The following is a 16,538-nucleotide window of genomic DNA, read 5'->3' on the forward strand; positions in this document are numbered from 1 at the left end:
CACCCCCTCCACACCCCCCCCCTTCACCTCCCCTCCACCCCCCCTTCACCTCCCCTCCACACCCCCTTCACCTCCCCTCCACCCCCCTATTCACCTCCCCTCCACCCCCCCCTTCACCTCCCCTCCCCCTTCACCTCCCCTCCACCCCCCCCTTCACCTCCCCTCCACCCCCCCTCCCCCTTCACCTCCCCTCCACCCCCCCTCCCCCTTCACCTCCCCTCCACCCCCCCCCCCCTTCACCTCCCCTCCACCCCCCCCCCCTTCACCTCCCCTCCACCCCCCCTTCACCTCCGCTTCACATCCCCTCCACCCCCTCCCCCCCCCTTCACCTCCCCTCCACCCCCCCTTCACCTCCCCTCCTCCACCCCCCTTCACCTCCCCTCCTCCACCCCCCTTCTCCTCCCCTCCACCCCCCCTTCACCTCCCCTCCACCCCCGCTTCACCTCACCCACCTCCCCACCACCTCCCCCCCCTTCCCACCACCTCCCCCCCTTAGCACCACCTCCCCCCCCTTCCCACCACCTCCCCCCCTTCCCACCTTCCCACCACCTCCCCCCCTTCCCACCTTCCCACCTTCCCACCACCTCCCCCCCTTACCACCACCTCCCCCCCCTTACCACCCCCCCTTCACCTCCCCTCCACCCCCCCTTCATCTACCCTACCCCCTCCGCCCCCCCTTCACCTCCCCTCCGCCCCGCCTTCACCTCCCTTCCGCCCCCCCTTCACCTCCCCTCCGCCCCCCCTCACCTCCCCTCCGCCCCCCCTCACCTCCCCTCCGCCCCCCTTTCACCTCCCCTCACCATCCCCCCCCTCACCACCCATCCTCCTCACCTCCCCTCCGCCCCCCTTCACCCTTCCGACCTCACCTCCCCTCCTTCAATGCCTTTCGTCCGCCCTCCTGCCTCTGCCTTTCGCCCACCCGCACTTCTGCCTTTCACCCGCCCACCGCTCACACCCCTGCGCCACACAGCCGCCGCACGCACTCAACAGACACCCGCCACTCGACACACACCCGCCGCCTCTCACCCACCCCACACACTCGACACACACCTGCCGCATCCTGCCCCTACGCAACAATATCACTGACCAGCTGTCACCCGCACTCGCCACACACCCGCCGCCTCACACCCTAGCAGGACCCCGACCCACAGCCAGCACTCACTACCCACGCGCCACCCGTACTGAACACCCACCCGCCGCCTCACACACGCTCACACCCTAGCAGGACCCCCACCCACAGCCAGCACTCACTACCCACGTGCCACCCGTACTGAACACCCACCTGCCGCCTCACACACGCTCACACCCTAGCAGGACACACGCCTCACATTTTCACATCACTTATGTCACCAAAATATACATTGTACTGTGGTGTGTTTACAATAAACCATTTTTTTACAACATCGTATTACATTTTCTTCCATCTTTCTTTTCAACATTATTATCCAACCTTTACAACAAACAGTCACCTATTGTTCCACGATTTATAAATAATACTACCTATTACGCATTTACATCCCGGGCAACGCCGGGTATATCAGCTAGTATATATATATATATATATACATACATACATACATACATACACATGTATATCCCTGCTATTTAGGGAGATTACTTGTAATTTGCAACTAAACCGATGCACCGTTTTAAAACCCTGTAACAGGCACATGTGGCCACAGTTAATTCCATTGATAGTAGCCTAGCAAATAAGTGACCCCTATCCCTTTATAGAGGCCACCTAATACTGATCGACAGACGCAGGTGTGTCAGCACATTGCTCTCATGTCAGATTTAGGGGTAGCTGCATTGAGGTCTGCATGCAATTCAAGCTGCAAAAGCATGACTTTCCCCCTGACACTCAGTGTTAAGTTCCTGCTGCATTAGTACAGTTTTGCTGCCTGTCCCTTTGGCAATGAAAGAGTTTAATAGCGCAGAACAAATTCCACTAAAGGCATAGGGGGAGGTGAGCTTTTTCTGTTAGAGAAGCCTGTTTGTGATTAGTATGGAGAAAGCATCGTGTAAAATTCTAGTAAACAGAAGAGGGGGAAAAAAAGGCAGCTAGCCTCCCTCCCCACCACCCCCCACCACCCCCCACCAGTGAAGTAAAGCAGGGATCAGATGCTCCATGATTAATAGCAGAGGGTTCAAGACACAACCACAAGCCCTGCATGTCCTTCCAATTAGGTGCACTTTCCCAGTCCCCTTGCCAGAGAGGGGAGGGATTGATGGGGGGTATCTGGCTCTTTAGCAGTAAAAAAAACTAACAAAACAACTCTGCTAGTGTGACAGAGTTTTATATATACCACACTGTGGAAAGTTGCTGTAGTTTGAAGATTCCTCTTTGTGTTGTCACTGTACATTTCATAGAATTGCTGCTTGCTCCTGACATGTGGGCTGAGCTGGCTTCAAGATAAGGCTGCTATCTGCGCCCTGCATGTGTGACATCTCGAAATAAACACAGCTCGCAGGAGGTCACTTACCAACTAAGCTGGAGCCACTTAAGCGCAGAGCCTGCTCGAGCAGACATTAATAGGTAAGTCATATATAATCAGTATCATTCCTTGTCGTGTTACTAATGGGGCTGGGTGGTGGGTTGTGAGCATGTCCTGGGATGCTAAGAATATCAACTATTTCTGCACAAATGTCTGTTTACAGTGTTTTAAAATGATACCTCAAAACCATGCATGTGTATGTGGGGGAGTCCTGGCAGCAGCTCTTCGGTGCTGTGATCTGCATGATAGTTTTCAAAGAGAGTGGGCAATATAATATTATATTACCTTATTATTGTCAGGGACGGGTGAATTTAGATACAGGATAATGTAACAAAGGAGGGAGAGGGAGGAGGGGGTACGATACCTTTTATTGGACCAACAAGTAGTTGATCTGTTACAAGCTTTCCAACCTCTCAGGGTCCGTCACCGTGTAACCCCAGTACCACAAGCTTTCCAACCTCTCAGGGTCCGTCACCGTGTAACCCCAGTACCACAAGCTTTCCAATCTCTCAGGGTCCGTCACCGTGTAACCCCAGTACCACAAGCTTTCCAACCTCTCAGGGTCCGTCATTGTGTAACCCCAGTACCACAGGCTTGCCAACCTCTCAGGGTCCTTCATCGTGTAACCCCAGTACCACAAGCTTTCCAATCTCTCAGGGTCCGTCACCGTGTAACCCCAGTACCACAGGCGTGCCAACCTCTCAGGGTCCTTTATCGTGTAACCCCAGTACCACAAGCTTTCCAACCTCTCAGGGTCCGTCATCGTGTAACCCCAGTACCACAAGCTTTCCAACCTCTCAGGGTCCTTCATAGTGTAACCCCAGTACCACAAGCTTTCCAACCTCTCAGGGTCCTTCATCGTGTAACCCCAGTACCACAAGCTTTCCAACCTCTCAGGGTCCTTCATCGTGTAACCCCAGTACCACAAGCTTTCCAACCTCTCAGGGTCCTTCTGTGTGTAACCCCAGTACCACAAGCTTTCCAACCTCTCAGGGTCCATCACCGTGTAACCCCAGTACCACAAGCTTTCCAACCTCTCAGGGTCCTTCATCGTGTAACCCCAGTACCACAAGCTTTCCAACCTCTTAGGGTCCGTCATCGTGTAACCCCAGTACCACAAGCTTTCCAACCTCTCAGGGTCCTTCTTCGTGTAACCCCAGTACCACAAGCTTTCCAACCTCTCAGGGTCCGTCACCGTGTAACCCCAGTACCACAAGCTTTCCAACCTCTCAGGGTCCGTCATCGTGTAACCCCAGTACCACAAGCTTTCCAACCTCTCAGGGTCCGTCATCGTGTAACCCCAGTACCACAAGCTTTCCAACCTCTCAGGGTCCGTCATCGTGTAACCCCAGTACCACAAGCTTTCCAATCTCTCAGGGTCCTTCATCGTGTAACCCCAGTACCACAAGCTTTCCAACCTCTCAGGGTCCGTCATCGTGTAACCCCAGTACCACAAGCTTTCCAACCTCTCAGGGTCCTTCATCGTGTAACCCCAGTACCACAAGCTTTCCAACCTCTCAGGGTCCTTCATCGTGTAACCCCAGTACCACAAGCTTTCCAACCTCTCAGGGTCCATCATCATGTAACCCCAGTACCACAAGCTTTCCAACCTCTCAGGGTCCGCATCGTGTAACCCCAGTACCACAAGCTTTCCAATCTCTCAGGGTCCTTCATCGTGTAACCCCAGTACCACAAGCTTTCCAACCTCTCCGGGTCCTTCATTGTGTAACCCCAGTACCACAAGCTTTCCAACCTCTCAGGGTCCTTCTGTGTGTAACCCCAGTACCACAAGCTTCCCAACCTCTCAGGGTCCGTCATCGTGTAACCCCAGTACCACAAGCTTTCCAACCTCTCAGGGTCCTTCATCGTGTAACCCCAGTACCACAAGCTTTCCAACCTCTCAGGGTCCGTCACCGTGTAACCCCAGTACCACAAGCTTTCCAACCTCTCAGGGTCCTTCTGTGTGTAACCCCAGTACCACAAGCTTTCCAACCTCTCAGGGTCCTTCATCGTGTAACCCCAGTACCACAAGCTTTCCAACCTCTCAGGGTCCTTCTGTGTGTAACCCCAGTACTACAAGCTTCCCAACCTCTCAGGGTCCGTCATCGTGTAACCCCAGTACCACAAGCTTTCCAACCTCTCAGGGTCCTTCATCGTGTAACCCCAGTACCACAAGCTTTCCAACCTCTCAGGGTCCTTCACCGTGTAACCCCAGTACTACAAGCTTTCCAACCTCTCAGGGTCCGTCATCATGTAACCCCAGTACCACAAGCTTCCCAACCTCTCAGGGTCCGTCATCATGTAACCCCAGTACCACAAGCTTTCCAACCTCTTGGGGTCCGACATCTTGTAACCCCAGTACCACAAGCTTTCCAACCTCTCAGGTTCCGTCATCGTGTAACCCCAGTACCACAAGCTTTCCAACCTCTCAGGGTCCATCACCGTGTAACCCCAGTACTACAAGCTTTCCAACCTCTCAGGGTCCGTCATCATGTAACCCCAGTACCACAAGCTTTCCAACCTCTCAGGGTCCGTCATCGTGTAACCCCAGCACCACAAGCTTTCCAACCTCTCAGGGTCCTTCTGTGTGTAACCCCAGTATCAGAAGCTTTCCAACCTCTCAGGGTCCGTCATCGGGTAACCCCAGTACCACAAGCTTTCCAACCTCTCAGTGTCCGTCATCATGTAACCCCAGTACCACAAGCTTTCCAACCTCTCAGGGTCCTTCATCGTGTAACCCCAGTACCACAAGCTTTCCAACCTCTCAGGGTCCTTCTGTGTGTAACCCCAGTACCACAAGCTTTCCAACCTCTCAGGGTCCATCACCGTGTAACCCCAGTACCACAAGCTTTCCAACCTCTCAGGGTCCTTCTTCGTGTAACCCCAGTACCACAAGCTTTCCAACCTCTCAGGGTCCGTCACCGTGTAACCCCAGTACCACAAGCTTTCCAACCTCTCAGGGTCCGTCATCGTGTAACCCCAGTACCACAAGCTTTCCAACCTCTCAGGGTCCGTCATCGTGTAACCCCAGTACCACAAGCTTTCCAACCTCTCAGGGTCCGTCATCGTGTAACCCCAGTACCACAAGCTTTCCAATCTCTCAGGGTCCTTCATCGTGTAACCCCAGTACCACAAGCTTTCCAACCTCTCAGGGTCCGTCATCGTGTAACCCCAGTACCACAAGCTTTCCAACCTCTCAGGGTCCTTCATCGTGTAACCCCAGTACCACAAGCTTTCCAACCTCTCAGGGTCCTTCATCGTGTAACCCCAGTACCACAAGCTTTCCAACCTCTCAGGGTCCATCATCATGTAACCCCAGTACCACAAGCTTTCCAACCTCTCAGGGTCCGCATCGTGTAACCCCAGTACCACAAGCTTTCCAATCTCTCAGGGTCCTTCATCGTGTAACCCCAGTACCACAAGCTTTCCAACCTCTCCGGGTCCTTCATTGTGTAACCCCAGTACCACAAGCTTTCCAACCTCTCAGGGTCCTTCATCGTGTAACCCCAGTACCACAAGCTTTCCAACCTCTCAGGGTCCGTCACCGTGTAACCCCAGTACCACAAGCTTTCCAACCTCTCAGGGTCCTTCTGTGTGTAACCCCAGTACCACAAGCTTTCCAACCTCTCAGGGTCCTTCATCGTGTAACCCCAGTACCACAAGCTTTCCAACCTCTCAGGGTCCTTCTGTGTGTAACCCCAGTACTACAAGCTTCCCAACCTCTCAGGGTCCGTCATCGTGTAACCCCAGTACCACAAGCTTTCCAACCTCTCAGGGTCCTTCATCGTGTAACCCCAGTACCACAAGCTTTCCAACCTCTCAGGGTCCTTCACCGTGTAACCCCAGTACTACAAGCTTTCCAACCTCTCAGGGTCCGTCATCATGTAACCCCAGTACCACAAGCTTCCCAACCTCTCAGGGTCCGTCATCATGTAACCCCAGTACCACAAGCTTTCCAACCTCTTGGGGTCCGACATCTTGTAACCCCAGTACCACAAGCTTTCCAACCTCTCAGGGTCCTTTATCGTGTAACCCCAGTACCACAAGCTTTCCAACCTCTCAGGGTCCATCACCGTGTAACCCCAGTACTACAAGCTTTCCAACCTCTCAGGGTCCGTCATCATGTAACCCCAGTACCACAAGCTTTCCAACCTCTCAGGGTCCGTCATCGTGTAACCCCAGCACCACAAGCTTTCCAACCTCTCAGGGTCCTTCTGTGTGTAACCCCAGTATCAGAAGCTTTCCAACCTCTCAGGGTCCGTCATCGGGTAACCCCAGTACCACAAGCTTTCCAACCTCTCAGTGTCCGTCATCATGTAACCCCAGTACCACAAGCTTTCCAACCTTTCGGGATCTGTCATCGTGTAACCCCAGTACCACAAGCTTTCCAACCTCTCGGGGTCCGTCATCGTGTAACCCCAGTACCACAAGCTTTCCAACCTCTCGGGGTCCGTCACCGTGTAACCCCAGTACCACACGCTTTCCAACCTCTCAGGGTCCGTCACCGTGTAACCCCAGTACCACAAGCTTTCCAACCTCTCGGGGTCCTTCATCGTGTAACCCCAGTACCACAAACTTTCCAACCTCTCAGGGTCCGTCATCGTGTAACCCCAGTACCACAAGCTTTCCAACCTCTCGGGGTCCGTCATGGTGTAACCCCAGTACCACAAGCTTTCCAACCTCTCAGGGTCCGTCACCGTGTAACCCCAGTACCACAAGCTTTCCAACCTCTCAGGGTCCTTCTGTGTGTAACCCCAGTACCACAAGCTTTCCAGCCTCTCGGGGTCCGTCATCGTGTAACCCCAGTACCACAAGCTTTCCAACCTCTCAGGGTCCTTCTGTGTGTAACCCCAGTACCACAAGCTTTCCAACCTCTCGGGGTCCGTCATCATGGAACCCCAGTACCACAAGGTTTCCAACCTCTCAGGGTCCTTCATCGTGTAACCCCAGTACCACAAGCTTTCCAACCTCTCGGGGTCCGTCGTCGGGTAACCCTGACCCTGACAGGTTGGAAAGCTTGTAACATATCAACTACTTATTGGTCCAATTAACGGTATCATCCCTACCCCCTCTCCCTCCTTTGTTAGTACATGGAAGAAAGGATCAACATGGCGACCCGCCCTTCTTTGCGATGCAGGATGAAGTTAGGCACCAGATGACAGGCGGACTCACTCAGGTTGCATATTGATAGTGAATAGTAGACATAGTGGAAGACTTCGGCGAAATTCACGAACCTGGCGAAAAAGTAGCGAGGGTGACAGAGTTCTCTGTGGCCAGGACATACTTGAAAATAAGAGGTAATTCTCAATGTATTACTTCCTGGGAAAACTTTTGCTAAATAAATAAAATAAATTTTCCGAAATGGAATTTTCCTGAGTTTGGTGATTTTACGAGGCAAGATTTTTGAAAATCATAAAAAACTATTTTTTTAAGGTGAATATATAAAAAAAAAATTTGACAAACTTTTCTGCCATTTCGGCACATTATTCAAAACTTTTTTATTGCTGAATGTTTGAGAAGCGACGCTTTCATGGACCTCTAGCAAAATGACATGACACAGCCGGATGATGCCTGCATCAGGCCAGTTAAAGCTTTTAGTCCAAATGGAAATCCTAAAGACATTAATTGGGCTTTCTATAAATAACTGCTTCCCCACATTTACTAATATTATATAATACCAATTGTAAAGCCGACACATAAGGATAGTTATGTAATTAGGGTTGCCAGGTGTCCGGTACTGAACTGGACTGTCCTGTATTGGGACACTCTGTCCAGTTAAAAATGAGAGGTAATACTGGACATGTATGTGTATACTGGTATTACCTCTCTGGACATGTATGTGTCTGGTATTACCTCTCTGGACATGTATGTGTATACTGGTATTACCTCTCTGGACATGTATGTGTATACTGGTATTACCTCTCTGGACATGTATGTGAATACTGGTATTACCTCTCTGGACATGTATGTGTATACCGGTATTACCTCTCTGGACATGTATGTGTATACCGGTATTACCTCTCTGGACATGTATGTGTATACTGGTATTACCTCTCTGGACATGTATGTGTATACTGGTATTACCTCTCTGGACATGTACAATATGTGTCGCGGGATCGAGCAGGGCTTTAGCTCGGGGGCGGGGCAGCTTCCTCCATCCTAATTGATGCTGCTGGGTAATGCAGTCAATCGGGAGGAGGTGTCAGGAACCTGGTTGGGGGGGGGGGGGGGCAAGGAGAGGAGGAAACAGCATGTAGCAGAGAGGGGGGTGTGTGTGTGCCTTCAGCACCTCGTACCATTCACGATTGCGTCCAGTATTTTTGGAGAAGCCACCTGGCAACCCTAGTGATGCTCTATATCAGGGGTTCCCACCCTTTTTTATAGTGCACCCGCTGCTAGAATTACTTTCCCGGCGAACCCCTAATACATTTTATTGTCCACACAGGCTCAGGAAATCACTATACTGCCTGGGATCTGCCGTTACATGTTTTTTGGGGGTGAACCCCTTGGAGATATCTCGCAAGCCCCTACGGGTTCCAAACCCCCCTGTTGGGAATCACTGATAAAAAAAATTCTTCTCTAAGAAGGAGTTATGGGGAGTAAAGAGATATAGAGCAGAAGTGCGCAAACTTTTGGCGCTGCGCCCCCTTGCCAGTACTCCACCCGTCTTCATGTCCCCCCTTACCTTCCTAGGGCGTCAAATGACGCCACGGGGTCATGCGATGTCACGGGACCCCGCGGCTTCATTTGACACTGCTTCACCATAGCAACGGGTTGTCTGAGTCAAGGTAACGGATACAGAAGCCTCGCGTGGTCCCCAGCATTTAATTGGAATGCCTCGGGGAAGAGCGGGGGGCTTCTGTAAGCGCCGTGGCCCCCCCAGTTTGCGCACTCCTCAAATAGAGTATACTCAGTGTATAGAGCAGGGGTGGGCAACCCCAGTGCTCAAGGGCCAACAACAGGTCAGGTTTTCAGGATATTCCTGCTTCAGCACAGATGGCTCAATTAGTTCCAGCTTCAGCACAGATGGCTCAATTAGTCCCAGCTTCAGCACTGGTGGCTCAGTCTTCGACTGATTGAATTGATTAAGCAGGGATAGCCTTAAAACCTGACCTGTTGGTGGCCCTTAAGAACTGGAGTTGGCCACCCCTGGTATAGAGATACTCACAAGCCGGGCATGGAATAGGTCTTCATAGAGATCCCTCTCCATCATCCATTATCACAAGCCGGGCATGGAGTAGGTCTTCATAGAGATCCCTCTCCATCATCCATTGTCACAAGCCTGACATGGAGTAGGTCTTCGTAGAGATCCCTCTCCATCATCCATTGTCACAGGCTGGGCATGGAGTAGGTCTTCATAGAGATCCCTCTCCATCATCCATTGTCACAAGCCTGACATGGAGTAGGTCTTCGTAGAGATCCCTCTCCATCATCCATTGTCACAGGCCGGGCATGGAGTAGGTCTTCGTAGAGATCCCTCTCCATCATCCATTGTCACAGGCCGGGCATGGAGTAGGTCTTCATAGAGATCCCTCTCCATCATCCATTGTCACAGGTCGGGCATGGAGTAGGTCTTCATAGAGATCCCTCTCCATCATCCATTGTCACAGGCCGGGCATGGAGTAGGTCTTCGTAGAGATCCCTCTCCATCATCCATTGTCACAGGCCGGGCATGGAGTAGGTCTTCATAGAGATCCCTCTCCATCATCCATTGTCACAAGCCTGACATGGAGTAGGTCTTCATAGAGATCCCTCTCCATCATCCATTGTCACAGGCCGGGCATACCTACGTGACAATTGTTGCATGTTGTGTTTTCAAGCAAATTGAATTGGTGCGTTTGGCACGTACAGTCAGGGCCACAGACAGATTTCCTTGGCCTGGGACACCTGTCCCGGCTGTCCCCCCCCCCCCCCCCTGTTGGCTGCCCTGCGTACAGTAGGGGATTGCTGTTGGCATACTGTAATTACAGGACTTTGGAGCCAATAAGCTTTGGCAGTCAAAGGGTGTAAAGTGGGAAAGCACCAAATTGTTAATGGGAAACATAGTCTCATGGTTTATGACTGCATCTGTTCTCTCCAGTTCCATTTATTATTTCAAATGAAAATCCCCCATCACGGTGACAATTTGGCATCTGATTTTCTGGAAAGCCAATCAGTGTCTCTGATGCAACTGGATTGTCGGGATTTGGTTTCTCCGAATTTCCATAGAGTTGAGTTCAGGTGAATGGGAGTGGGCAGCTTATTCACTGTGTGTTATACTGCTTTTCACCATAATCAGACCCTCTCACCGTACCTATTTAGCAGGCACCGTACCTATTTAGAGGAATGTGGTGTGTGTGGTGCTCAAAATTGAACAGGTAACTTCATGAGACATATTTGGTAATGAGACCATTAATTTGGTGGTCCGGCGATGATGGAGTGCCCCTCAATAATGCAATGAAACTGCGTGATAACTGTAGGGGAAGTGACAAGTGGAGTCAGTTGAGACATCCACCGGGATGTACACAATAATCACCCTGACAGTATAATGAGAAGGAACTATGTCCATAACAGCAGGATTTAGATAAGGCACATTGGCACTTTACCTGCTCATCCAGGGGGCACTCTCAGGATCAGTAGCGTGCAATCCATCCATTGATGAGTCCAAGAGGGTGGTTGGTGTAGATAGAGCACAGCTTCCAGACGCCCTGCAATGTGAAGCAGGGAAAACAAAACCAGGCCACTCCGCAGTTGTATCAAAATTGTATTAGCCAACTAACACATACAGGGAACAAAAATAGGACAAATAGAACGCACCTACGCGTTTCGTACAGAGGTATCCTTGATAAAGTACGTCTGTACGAAACGCGTAGGTGCGTTCTATTTGTCCTATTTTTGTTCCCTATATGTGTTAGTTGGCTAATACAATTTTGATACAACTGCGGAGTGGCTTGGTTTTGTTTTCCCTGCTTCACATTGCAGGGCGTCTGGAAGCTGTGCTCTATCTACACCAACCACCCTACCGTACCTATTTAGCAGGCACCGTACCTATTTAGCAGGCACCGTACCTATTTAGCAGGCACCGTACCTATTTAGCAGGCACCGTACCTATTTAGCAGGCACCGTACCTATTTCTGCCAGTGGTTGAATCTTGGAACCTTCAGCCACTTAAAGAATGGGAGAGATTGATAACTTCTTTGATAATGATCAGCAGGTTATGGGCGATTTAACACCACTTCTGTTGTGTAATGCAGGGGTTCTCAGCTCTAGTCCTCAAAACCTCCCCCCTCCCCCCTCAACTGGTCAGGTTTTAAGGATATGTCTGCTTCAGCACAGGTGGCTCTGATCGAGCCACCCGTGCTGAAGCAGGGACTGACTGAGTCACCTGTGCTGAAGCAGGGACTGACTGAGCCACCTGTGCTGAAGCAGGGACTGACTGAGTCACCTGTGCTGAAGCAGGGACTGACTGAGCAACCAGTGCTGAAGCAGGGATATCCTGAAAACCTGACCTTTTGGGGGGTCTTCAGGACTGGAGTTGAGAACCCCTGGTATAATGTATACCACAAAGGACATGGTAGAAAAGAGGTATCCATCTCAAATGACCTTTTTCCTAGTAACATTTTTCAATAAATAAGTGGTTAGGAAAAGATGGCCCTTTTCTCTAACTGGTCATTTATCACTAGTTAAGCACCTACTTAACCCGAGGCTGGGAGCCTAGGAACTTGTTGGTGCTGATAAGCCCTATAGAAAATCAACATGTCACTAATAGATCTCTTTAACCATGTTGTCTGAATTACTGAGAGGCATCTTAATCTTTCTAAAGCAGCAATTCAACCACCCCAACAATTATTAGCAGAGCTGTATAATAACAACTGAGTATTATTATACAATTATATCCCATAAACTCCTTTGTAGTCCAATGTCCAGTTGGCCAATAAAAAAACAATATTGGAAATCTTTTAACCGTTTCAATGCCAGAGGTACGTGCAAATTTTTTTTTTCTATTTGCAAATATTCAATTTTCTCCAATATTCATCGGCATTCGCCAATTTGTTTGCAAAATCTGCTAATGTTTTCATGGTTGACAGTTTTTTGTAAGTTTGTTAATTAATTGTTCACCTGCCGCGAAGGTACAAAATGTGACAACGTGCGGTAATTTTTAAGCAGTGCTCTTTGATTGTAAGCTTTTTGGGCCAGGGACCTCCTTTCTATTGTCTCAACTTCTTGTTATTGTACACTTCTTTTATTGTACACTTCTTGTTATATGTACAGATCAACCCCGTTATAGCGCGATCTTCTACAACGCGGATCTGCTTATAACGCAGTGTGAGCGTGGCTCCCGTTTAAAAAAAAACGTTTTTTTTGGGGAGGGTGGGCTTCAGCCGGCTGATTCTCTTGCTACTGTGGTTTTACTACACACGGAAGCAACAATCTGTGAAGCACTGAGAGGAGCTGGGACACTGCTAGCTTGAGGCAAGAGCTGTATGCTGCATCCATTTGATGTTCAGGTGTATTACCTTCATTGTGGATCCCTCCATCCATGCTGTTGACTCCCACAGAAATTTCTCTCCCACACATGTGTTTTTAAAGGATCCTGTAAGTGTATTTCCTTGGGATCATTGTTTTAATAAATTTGCCCTATCTTTTACACAGTCACGCACTATGGAGTTTGCTCTTCTTTTTTTATATATATATAGAATATATGGCCCAAGCAGCACACGTTTGGTACTAGGTGGCGAGTAGATTTTTTTGTGTGGCGAGTAGATTTTTTGGTGATTTGTCAACCACTGTATATATATATATATATATATATATATATATATATATATACAGTGGTTGACAAATCACCAAAAAATCTACTCGCCACACAAAAAAATCTACTCGCCACCTAGTACCAAACGTGTGCTGCTTGGGCCAATATTTACTCGCCCGGGGGTTAAATCCACTCGCCCGGGGCGAGCAAATGTATAGGTTTGTCGAACACTGTATATATATATATATATAATATATATATATATATATATAATATATATATATACACACACACACACTGTCTCCTCAGTCTGTCACTGTTATACACACACACACACACACCTCTCCCTCCCTCCCTCCCTCCCTCCCTCCCTCCCTCCCTGTACTTCCGCAGGGGGAGGAGAGAAGGGAGCTGGTTCCTGCCCGGCTTCTCCTGACTCCGTGAGATCCTCCCCCCGCTCCCCCCCCTGCTCCCCCCCCTCTCGCAGACTTACAGCTTCTCTGCACAGCACATAGATCAGCTGATGCAGATCAGATGCCGGGTAGTGCTGCGCATGGGGAGGGGGGGGGGAACTGCCACTGCGACGCCAGCGTCAGGGAGAGCTGGGAGAGTTATTCCCCCTCTCCCCCTCCGGCGGTCGTGGAATCCCTGATTGCGGCAACCATTTTAATTTTTTTTTTAAATCGCGATCCCAGTTATAACGCGGTCTCATCCTGTGGCCCCCGAGCACCGCTTTATAACAGGGTTCAGCTGTATATATGTATATCTTTATGTACATAGCGCGTCACAGCATACATGTGACATCATAATATAACACATAATGGGAATTAGCGCCTCAGGCATAAAAGTAACATTAAAAATATGTGTCCTGCCCGAACAGCTTACAATCTAAGTCAGGGGTGTGCAAACTTTTCTGCTCTCCCCCCCTGCCTGCTCTCGCCCCCTGCTCGCGCCCCCCATTCTTACAGACTCTGTGGCATGGCGGCATCATATTACCATGGGAAGTCGCGTTGTCATGACAACGTGTCGCCGAAGAGGCGGTTGAGACCAGGTCAGAGAGACTTAAAGAGGCCTCGTGCCTCCCCTGCCATTTAATTTAAATGCTTTGGGGAATAGCGCAGCGCCTCTGTAAATGCAGCGCCCTACCCCTCTTCCCAGTTTGCGCACCCCTGATCTGAGTGGTAAGTGGGGAGAATTTACAGACACTAGGAGGGTGTGTTGGTAAGTGTGTCTAGGATGATACAATGTTATTGTCCTTCCTCTCACATTGCGCTGCAGAATGTTAACACCATGCAAATAAAAGATAATTCCCACTGTGCAGTGTACCATGCTAAGCACAAGTGCCCCCGTGCTAAAGCATTGCCCCCCCCGTGCTAAAGCATTGCCCCCCCCCGTGCTAAAGCATTGCCCCCCCCCGTGCTAAAGCATTGCCCCCCCGTGCTAAAGCATTGCCCCCCCCCCGTGCTAAAGCATTGCCCCCCCCCCCGTGCAAAAGCACTGCCCCCCCCCCCCGTGCTAAAGCATTGCCCCCCCCGTGCTAAAGCATTGCTTAGCATTTCTAAAGCATCCAGTGTGCTAACAGCAAAGCCTTCTGGCATGAGTCAGTCATCACTTGTTTATATACTGTTCTGTTAAAGCTGATGTATTATTATTTATAAGAGGAGTTGTAATGTATTTACCTAAAAGACGTCTTAGATTTACATGGGGATAAAAAAATTCCACTTATGGTGCAGATTAGTTGCTAAATAATGTAAACCAGGTTTATTTGGAAGTTTGGACCAAAACTGTTTCCCTGCCGTGTAATCAAAGCATGTTAGAGAAATCTTTGTTAGCCATATTTTCTGTTAGACAAATATGTAGTCCTTCGACAAGAACTCTTATTATGCCATTTGCTGATCACCCGAGAAACACATGCAAGTATGTTACTTGTTTGTATGAGCCAGTGTTGTATAAATGCAAATTAGTCGGCATCATTTCTGCCTTAGGAGTGATCAATCTTGCATAGTTGCCTCATTTATAATGAGAAAAGCTGAATCCAGTTGGAAACCCCATATTGTTGACCAAGCCCACTGTAGCCTTTGATTAGGTCCATGTAGCAGCACACAAAGTCCTTGTATTTTCTTCAACTTTATTGGATGGGGTTAGCAGAAATATAAAAGCACTTGTATGTAGTTTTCTGGTAGGAAGTGGCCCTTGTGAGGTGAAGGTAAAAAGGAATCTTTTTCTAAGGGAACAGTGGAAGATGTATGATAAGAGACAGCACACTTTCCTTTCCAGACAGGAACAAGCAAAGGGGCATACTAATAAACAGAGAAAGGCAGGGGGAGAGGGCTAAACCAACTCAAGCTATGAGCAGTGAGAGGTTGCCAAGGCAACTGGCTGGTGGCTTGTGGAAAGGCTATATTGTAGTAACAATGTTGCAACTACACAGCAGCACTGGCTGCTTCAGAACAGGGAAACACATGCAGCTTTCACTGGGGAGAGCTGGCAGCCTGAGAGCAGGAACAATACACAGAACATACACCTGTCCTGTTCCAGGACATCCCATCTCATTCTTTCCCACTCTTGCTTGTATATTAATTTTTTGAAGGTGCAGTCATAGAGTACTTGCTCATCCCAAAAAGGATTTACTTTTTTTACCTGTCCAAAACTGACTGATGCATCGTTAGAGTTCCTGCAAACCTTTTCCTCCATTGGAAACAAACTCCTAATGAAATAAAAATATTTTCTAAATGGTTGCACAGTGCCCTGTAAACTCATGTCAGTCAGTAGCTTCATAGACATAATCCTGTGCACCTATTGCTATAGCTCTGTATATATACTATGTATTCCATGACATTTGGAACTATATTTATTATTAGTCTTCGACTGAGCCACTGATTGAGCCACCTGTGCTGAAGCAGGGATATCCTGAAGACCTGACCTGATGGTGACCCTTGACTACCGGAGTTTGCCACCCCTAACTTACATGGTCCTGCAGCAATAATCTGTGTTACGGGGACCACATTAGCAAAATAACCAACTGTATCACAATGCCAGCAAAATAAATCACATTAGGTTTTGTCTTCTAATAAATATGCAAACGCTGCAGGCAATTGTTTTAAAATGTAAATCTTTGTTTTTACATGTTTTGAAAAAAATGTGCTATAACGCATTACCAGATGTTAAGCAATCAAACCACGCAAAAGGAATGCCATTTTTATTTTTAACAAGGGCATGCTTTTAGTGGTATATACATAAAGAAGAGTGGTTATATTTAGCATCAATTGAAGCCTTTATGTTCATTGTTTTTATTTGACATCTGTTGTTGT

At 49.1% G+C, this 16,538-nt stretch overlaps 1 protein-coding gene across 4 annotated transcripts in view; it reads left to right on the forward strand.

The window, feature by feature from the left end:
- The first annotated feature begins 2,171 nt into the window (after window positions 1-2,171).
- RIPOR3 (RIPOR family member 3) overlaps window positions 2,172-16,538 on the forward strand; it is a 141,407-nt gene continuing 127,040 nt past the window's right edge. For 2 of the 4 annotated variants that reach the window (XM_075571254.1, XM_075571255.1), the window contains exon 1: window positions 2,175-2,536. The gene's annotated coding sequence lies outside the window, so the exon portion shown is untranslated. Of the gene's footprint in view, window positions 2,537-7,582; window positions 7,793-16,538 lie in introns of all 4 variants that reach the window. The other 2 variants (XM_075571256.1, XM_075571257.1) reach the window with 2 other exon arrangements.

This window comes from Ascaphus truei, chromosome 15 (genome assembly GCF_040206685.1).
Source record: "Ascaphus truei isolate aAscTru1 chromosome 15, aAscTru1.hap1, whole genome shotgun sequence".
Classification (NCBI taxonomy): Eukaryota; Metazoa; Chordata; class Amphibia; order Anura; family Ascaphidae; genus Ascaphus; species Ascaphus truei.